Genomic DNA, 9,669 nt, shown 5'->3' on the forward strand with positions numbered 1-9,669 from the left:
TCAGATTAATTATCGCGGATCTCCTGCTGAGGACAATATTTACGACTATGGTTGCTACACCGTTAGTTCGATTCAATAATTTCTTTCGTTCTTCTTCGTGTAGGTAATACCATAATGTATCTCAATGTAAGCAAAATTGTGCAATAATTCGGCAAACGGTTTCCGTCACTTTACCCATATAATATATATATACGTATACCGGGGTGGAGGTCGCGTGCTTTTAGGTTGGTAATGCGTGCAAGAGTACAATAAAAACACGAAACCAGCGACGTCGACGGTCGGGGTGTAGGTGTAGCGCGGCGTTTTCTATATCGAACAGCGGCGCCGCCAGCCGCGGCGGACTGTGCAAAATCAATACGCGCCGCCGCCGCCGCCGCCGCCGCAGTCACTGCAGCCGCGCGAGGGGTGTGCAGATTAGATCCGGTGTAGCGGCGGCGGACCCCCAGGCCCGGGGAACGAACGAAAACTTACCCTACTCTTTATTAGCACAAATCTGGCAACGTCGGAGTGCGATTTTTCTGATGCTTGCGAATGAGCTATGTATACATTTATTATATATATATATTATATTTATATTATGTACTATGCGTAGTACAGTATGTAATTTCACACACTCCCTGCACGGCCCGAGTATATGTGTGCAATAGCTTATAAATATTACAATAAAGATACAACGAGTTTTCAAACTCCATTAAATTATGAAAACGTTGAATTTTCATTTCCACTGTAGTTTTAAAAATATTCAAGTTATATCCACATTCTACACCTACTGTGTGCAGTATTTCTTTCAACATTTTAAATATAAACGAAATAAAATGTTTTGAAAAAAAAATCATAAATTCGTATTTGTTGTATTTTTACACAACAATAAAAAATAATATAATATATTAAATTATATTATTTCTTTATTTCTACTGTCTGTGAGTTTTACGGTTACGAATCGAATACTTATAGATGTTTTACCAATAACGGTGCTTATAGGTACTCGTTAAAATATAATAGTATACTAGGTATACTATTATATTAGGTACAGGTCCTACGCCTTACAATAGCTCTTTCGCCTGCTTTTGAACACCACACACTAATGTCCAATATGTTATATTAAATATTAGGATGGGCGGGAGTATGTCAGTTATCATACCAATCGGCAGTTATGCAGTCTTTTATGATTTTGGTAAGTAAAATTAAGTATTAAAAATATTGTGAAATTTTACTGAAAACACACCCTTTAGAAAATTAGTTTTATAATATTACCACATTTTCTAATGTAAGAGTAATACTTGCATCGACGTCTAGAAAAAATCATCAATATTTATTTTGAGCTCAGCACGGATTATATAACAATATCGACATAACGCTCCAAAAAAGTTGAATTTTTATTCAATTTACTAAATTAAAAAATTGTTGAATGTCACATCATGTAAAAAAAAATATATATTTTTGGCACTCAGCTTTGACATTTTGAGATATATATTATATAGTATTAGATACTGTACTATCAATGGAGGCACACCACTTAAACAAAATTGCATTGCATTGTAATATAATCGTCGATAACGAACGCTACCTGATGATTCTTCGTTGTGTCAACTATCTAATATGTCCTACATAGAATAATCATAAACAAAAGTCAGGCACCCTTATACATTTAGCTTATACTTTATAGATTGACAATATTGCCATGATAATATTAAAGAAGCTATTTCAAAAATCCTATTCGTGTGGGCATTCGACCTTAATTATGATTTATGATAAATTAACATCATAGTCTTGTTTCCCATGTCTCATTAAATCCATAGATAATTTTACTTACAACGCAATCTAACGTTGGTAATTCAATATTGTATTATAGGTATGTAATATTTTTGTAACAAAATTAGTATAAAAGCGTGATGAATTTGAGACAATCTAAGAAAAATGTAGAAAGAAAACATACTATATTTATGTGTAATGTGTACTATGTAGGTATTGTATTTTAATTTTAGTGGCTAATGCATGGCAAATCGGGAACACTGGTAAAATAATGATGAGTTTTTTTGGAAAATCTAGACACCAAAGTAAATTTAATATATACCTACATATTCATACTTTATTTTTAGCTTAATATTAGTTTTAAATAATTGGTAGTAAAAAACCAAATTTTCAATTTAAACTAATTTTTTTTATTGAAATTTGTATTGCATAATAGTTATACCTTGACAAACTCTACATAAGTATTATTAAAAATTCTATATATTCTACGTCGTTTTTTAGTATAAGTACACTTGGAACTTATTAAAAACAATCAAGCTTATTGAAATGCTAATAATAGATAGACAAAAAGTGCTAGCCAAATATCTAAACTATGGATTACGATTATTCATGGTCAAGTGTAAATTTGAAGTACATTTCATTTTTCACTTTAGTTTCTAAATAACAATGAAAAAAGTTTGAAATAATATTATATAGTGTTTATTATTATATTATACTCATAACATCATAACCAATAACATTAAAAAAATAAACAATTTTAAAATAAATGTAGTAATGAATAAGAACTAAGTGTTTTTTTTGTAACCGTGGTGTTTTATATACTTTAAATTATGCTATACTGATAGGTAGGTACGTAAAAAAAATATGCTAAATTCAAAAATTTTAAATTATGGAATCGCTTAACAGATCAATGAATTATATATTTATAAAATCTAGTTTTTTAATACACCTAAACATTTCGTAATTTTTTTTAAACTCTCTAATGAGTCGTTGACATTTGAATGCCATTTGTGTTTGAAACAATAATTGAAGTTAAGTAAAAGTATTTTCTATATTCCAGAAAAGTATTTATATAAAAGCAGATACCGGATACCACACATCATTTTAAAATCAATTACCAATAAAATTCCTCAATCAAAATCATTTTTCTTTTTCGTTCAAATTAGAATCTAAAACACAACTATAAGTATATCATTCTGAATTCATGAACACGAATAACAAAAATTCAAATAAAAAATACTATTATTCTGTTAGTCAACAGCAAAAATATACATGATATCATAATAAAATATACTTCGGCGACAGTTGCTGTTTACTCGACATACACAGATTAGATTTTTAATACATTTGGAAATAGTATAATAAAAATATAAAAACTATAGATATTTTATAACTAGGTTACCTAAACTTTTAAAGCAATTAACTTCGATAAATTTTTACGATAAACGCATACAATTGAATTATGTAAAATATCGTTAATACTTAAAACTAAACGCACATCTCCCAGACAACCATGCGTCTCTCTTAACTGGATACATTTTCAGTAGACGAGTATTTTGATTATAGGTTGAGGTACATTAAATGTATTTAATACCAATTAATCATAAAATTTTAGCAACATTAGTAGTTTTAATTATCGGTAACTATATATAATACCTACAGTCTACGGTTATAAGTTTTGATTAGTGGTTTTGTTTCAAAAGTTACAACTAACACATCTATCTATTACAAACTAAAAATTTAATATTCTGTTATAAAAAAATTATTTATTTATTTCTAATACCAGTACTAAAGTGTTTTCGTCTACATTGGTGTTTTAAGGCAAACTCACATTTACTTTTAGTGGAAACTATTGATTTTCTTAACAAAACATATAAAGGTCAAATAGGACATACGAACGGTAATTTACAGCTGCGTCTCGATATACCTAACATCCATTTGTATTTTTTTGTGTACATATGATATTTCTGTTTTACATTCAGAACTATATTGTAAGTACCTAGAAACATTTGGATTAGATCCAGGGTCACTATATAGAAATATTAAAACTTTTCCGAAATCAATTCCATTTATTCAGAAAAGAGAAAATTGAAATTAAAACGAATAAAAACATTACATGAATAATATTTTGTATGAGAAAACATAATAATAAAAAGTAATTGCGTTTTGTTAGTAATTAACTTAAAATAACAAGCTTTATTAAAATATGTTCACTTAAATGTCACCATGACATCATTCGTCACCTATTAACAGTTATGTGTTTCAAAGCCAAAATGGCAATTGTTTTCCTATATTCCAAAATTAGATACACTACGGATGATTTAAAAACAGTATATAATCAATATTCAGATTTTTAGTCTCATAAAATACAAGTTAACCTAATTTTGAACAAAATCATCAATAATAAATAAATTAAAACATTAATACATTTGGATTGATGATATTTTATCTTTAGAGTTTAAGTATTTTGTAGAAACTATTCAAAAATTATTGTTTATTAATTGTAATGTTTTTCTATGATAATTTAATTGTATTTAATAATATATGTACCTATATTGTACCTATATATATGTAATTATAGTACCTTTATTTTACACGCAAAAAATCTAAATAAAAATGAAATCTACAATCTTTAATTCACTATTTCAAATACAATAAACTATAAAATTATAATATTAGGTATAATAATATTGAGTAACATGATAGTTTTTGTGGAAAAAATCGCTTTCGTGTTTTCAGGTTGTATAATACATTTAATTCTACTATAATTTAAAACTAACGACATATTTTACTTGTTAATGTTTTCTGTGCTTAATTTCTCCAGAGAATTTATACTGTACTATAAAAACATACGTGCTCGAAACCATTAGAAAATGTATTAAAATACTGTTTACATTCTAATGAAATATAATTGTATATAAATTATCTATATAGTATAAACTGGATTAGCCTTTGAATGATATAAATATGTACAAAAATGTTATTTTATATTTCTTATACGCTCGATCACTATTATACAACTATATTATTAAACTACTTTTGTTAAGTTATTACTTATAAATTTATTTAAATAATAAGATACGTAGGTATAAATAACAAATTATTGCTAATAAGTTCATTAAATATTGTATCTCAATTGTATTTTTCCTTAAATAATGTAACAATTAAAGAACTTAAGAGTAAAACGACAAGAAAATTAAACATATTATATTTGCACTATGTAGATACATGATATTGTTTAATTGGGTAGGTGCTTAAAAAGTCTTTCCCGATGGATACAATGAATATAATTACGATGACTTTAGTCCCCAGTTGATATCGTAATCAACGTAATCACCAACCATCGATTTTCTTTTTAAAATTAATCAAATATAAACGATATATTTTGAATTAAATACAGAACAATTACTAGTGGTAGTAATGTAATATTTTAAATTTTATTTCTATCAAATAATCAATATTTTCTATGTTTAAAATATAATATCATAATAATATCCAACAAAAAATATTATAGGTACTTAATAATATATTTATTTTTTTTAAATTTTATATTCTTCTTTTCCTTTTTGTCAATAACTAATATAGTTTCTTTTATGTTTCTCAATAATACGAGAAATAAATCGTCGAAACTAATTGTAATACAAGGTTTAAATAAATAAAAATATATATATATTAAAATATTGTATGCATAGTATATAATATGTATACTGTAATAAATTTATTCTAGATCAATTATAAGAAAACACACGAATTTCGTATTTTTGTTACCGAGTTGGTTCGATAAAATTTAGTATGTTACCTACCTATAATAGGTACCTACGTCACGGTATCACATATATCACAACTAGAGTTAACTGTCACTACTTGAGGGTAAATATAATCTTGCGTGGGAATCGCAAGATCGTTTAAACGAATCACAACAAACACTAACGTATCAAGGCTACTGTGGTTCGATAATAAATCAATACGTTTTATACAAACATGGCTAGTAAGTACACATAAAGTAGACTAGTAGACATCAATATTTTGTTTCATGTATAGTATCAATAAAAAATAAATAAATATAATGTTGATAATACAATATATATAATATAATCGTTTTGCCATTAATTAAATATATACTATTATATATTTAATCAATGATAATATATAGTTATAAAATAAATTATATCGATTTTAATAATAATTTTTTATTATTTATAAAAAAAATCATCAGTTACTGTATTGATAACAATTAAAATTCTAAAGTAGTTTTATATTGTATATATTTATATTATATTGTTATAATAAAATGCTTATTGCGTGCTAATCTAACCAGTAAAAAATATTAGACAAAAATATGTTAACTACAGTATTTAGAGAACATAATGACTCACGAGCTATTTAAAATTTGATATCAGCGTAATATGATTTTGTTAAAAATGTCGACGTCATATCATTTTAAATCAAAGGTTCTTTATAATTCAAATCTTATCAAACTTTCTTATCGAATTGCATGTGACAGCCTATAATCTATATAACAGTACCTAGTTTGAAACAAAAGATAATTACCTATAAACTATAAAAGACATAAGTAAGAGACTGTTATATTTCTCAAAATGTTTATACCAGGTTATGTAAATCTGTATAATATTGTGTATGTAAAAATAAAAACTGTCTGTTTATCTCCCGTTGTTTTGTCTTTTTATTTGTTTCATAATATAAAAAAATATTTTTTTCCAATTAATATTCTGTTTAAAAATTAATGCGTTCAAATAATTTAGATAGGAAAAATGTTAAAATAAAATATATTAAAACGGTTTGATGAAAATAATTTGAATACAATAGTACTATAGTAATATACATAAAATGTGCTAAATTCTACGATATAAACGACAAACGTATAACGACTTATGAATAGTATTATTATTGATCAATAGATTTATTTTAGAATTTCAAAATCATTCCGCATATACCTGCTGGGCTATATATCTTATTACTGCTTGCATAGTATAATATATCTAATAATAATATACGTATAATATTATTAGATATTAGCCATCAAGTGAGATAGATACACATAAATGAAACATGATATATAAAAACCGAATACTCAACGACGTACAAGTGCACGCGCAAAAAAATATCATCAGGTGACTATACGATGAGTATCGTCGGCGGAATTCGAAACGCATTAAAATTACATGACTCAACACAAAAACTCAAGCACAGTGAACTTGGACATATTGAAAGTGTAGGTACTTGGTGGGCATATTTTTTTTTGTATTCACAAACATAAAAATGTTTAACTGTTGCGCGTTTTCGGTGATGATAAAATACAATAGGTAATAATAGTACGTAATACATGTAGATACAATGTACCTAAATATAGTGTGATATAGTGCTATTACACCTCGTGTAACGTGTTAGGTTAGTATACTAGGTATTAAGTATCCAGATAGGTATATTAAATTTAAAAAAAAATAACCAAGTGGATTTTTAATACGCTTTAATAACATATAATATATTATAAAAAAAAAAACATTATATAGGCACGTGAATACTATATTATTGTGGTAGGTACTTACGTTGACGTTGAGAACGGATGGGATTTTCTTATTGTTGCTCATAATAATAATAATTATTATTATTCAATCGTCCGGTCAATGTCAACGCCCGCGCGTGCGGTGTATATGGCGCGCGCCCTTGTATTATTATTATTATTATTATTACTATTAGGTATATGTACGTCAGAGAGCAACGCGTGACAGTGAAAAGAGTGCTGATGATTTGAAATGGAAAAAACGCAAAACCGAATAAAAACGTTTTCGATGGGAATCGATCGATCTTCGTTTATCTTTTCGCCGATCCACTATCAAAAACAGTTGGTTAACTGCTAAAAAAATAATATTATATAATATTATGTGGTTCGCGACAATCGTTCAACGCACTCGCAACATGCGCATTTGATAGTTTAGTCGGTCCGGCGACGGAAATCTCGGGAGTCCGACGAATGATTCGTGTAAACGTATATGACGATAATAATATTATATACACGTACAACGACGATATTCCTCTCCTTAATATTCGTACGCGCGGATATAGCCGTGTCCGTGTGTGCGTGAACTCGCGAGCGCGCGCGCGCGACGCTGCCGCACGCAGGTCCGTAAAAATAGACCGATAAATATAAACTTTACGCCTTAGGTATTCGGGGACCACGTCGGAGAGGAAGACGTGTCCGGCCGCCGCTTAGACGAAAACAATTTATTATAATACTGTTATATGCACGCAAACCCTGCTGCAGATATGCATCATATTCTATAGATTATAGATATAAAACGTGGTATACCTATATAAGTACTTTAATGTCCTACTTGAAAAAGTATAGTCAATTGCTAACATTTTATGGACCGATGAGAAAAATCAACTTATTGTAGATGCAATTACATCAATATTATAATCTAAAATCAATCACATCACAATCTATATAAGCACCGCCAGAGAAAAATATGGAAAATTACATCGATGACATTGGTACAATCAGAAAAATATATAGCCATCAAAATAAATGGAACGTTTTTCATTTCAACGGTATACACGAAAAAGGTGTTTAGAAAATATGTTTATTTAATTAACATTTTTTTAACATAATCACGATAATTATAAATTTTATACCTAATGAGTTCCTTATGGGACCTGTCCACGTCAAAAATTAAAACGTACCCGACCGCGGCCACCGTCTAGACAAAAATATTGCATTACTGCGATATTATTACAATATTATGCATTAAGATAAAGCAGATGTGCGTGAAATATAATATTATTAATATTAGTTATAAATATGAATGTTATATAAATATTATTGTTTTTTTTATTAATATTTAGTCATTTAGATGAAATGCAGATTTCTTTTTTTTTTAAAAAAAACATCTGTTCTACATGCGAGCGAGTGGACGCGTAGACTGAACGATAAATCACAAAATGGGCTCCGATAGTCCGTATCATAAAAAAAATTTTAATAAATACATATAAATATATAATAGCACAGATATCTATACTAAATCTGTGCATAATAGGTATGATCTACCAATAGCTCAAATCAATACAACGATTTTATCTTTCATTTTATCTATGTATATTATACTGTTATTATAGCAACCGTCAACCGACTGTAGACTTCAACCGCGTTCCCTACTGCAATTCTGCAGATAATAAAATGATTTTCCACAGGATATACAAATTTCGAATAAATTCATTACGATTTTTCTACATGTGAGTACGTGACTAATATCTCTGAGAAATTGAATTGTTATAATTTGTATACTCTACGTGAAAACAATTTTCCAACACCTTTTTAACAACACTAATTAGTTATTAATTGTTATACTAGTAATAACTTATTACTTATTATCATTGTAAGTACTAGATACGTATATATTTCCTATGGTTGTGCACCGTTTGTTGGTTACATTTTACATATTATGATTTGTGTTCATCGTTGTTGCATATACCTTTGCCGCTTCCACATAGATTTCAATGATTTCATTGTATAAAATAAATAAATAATTTTGCGTTCATAAACATAAGTGCACGTGTATGATCTCTCAATGTCTGCGCGTTCCGTTTTCTTTATATTTTGTTGAGTAAAAAATTATTACCTATTTCCGACCTTCGCTATATTGTCTATTTAATTGTATAGTTCGCTTTGTCACCACCTGCAACGATCCTTTTTTTCACACATCTTCCTTTGACGTGCATTTTGTTTAGTGTGTTGTCATTGTAACCGAACGATTTTAATATAACCTTCCCCTAAATATTCGACATTAATACTCTAATTTGTATTCCTCCCTACACCTATTTATAAACTTAGTTAATTTATAAACGGATAAAAACTAAAAAGATTAATGATATTTTCGAGACTATTTTTTTAAGTCCATA

Source organism: Aphis gossypii, chromosome 3 (genome assembly GCF_020184175.1).
Source record: "Aphis gossypii isolate Hap1 chromosome 3, ASM2018417v2, whole genome shotgun sequence".
In the NCBI taxonomy this organism is placed as follows: Eukaryota; Metazoa; Arthropoda; class Insecta; order Hemiptera; family Aphididae; genus Aphis; species Aphis gossypii.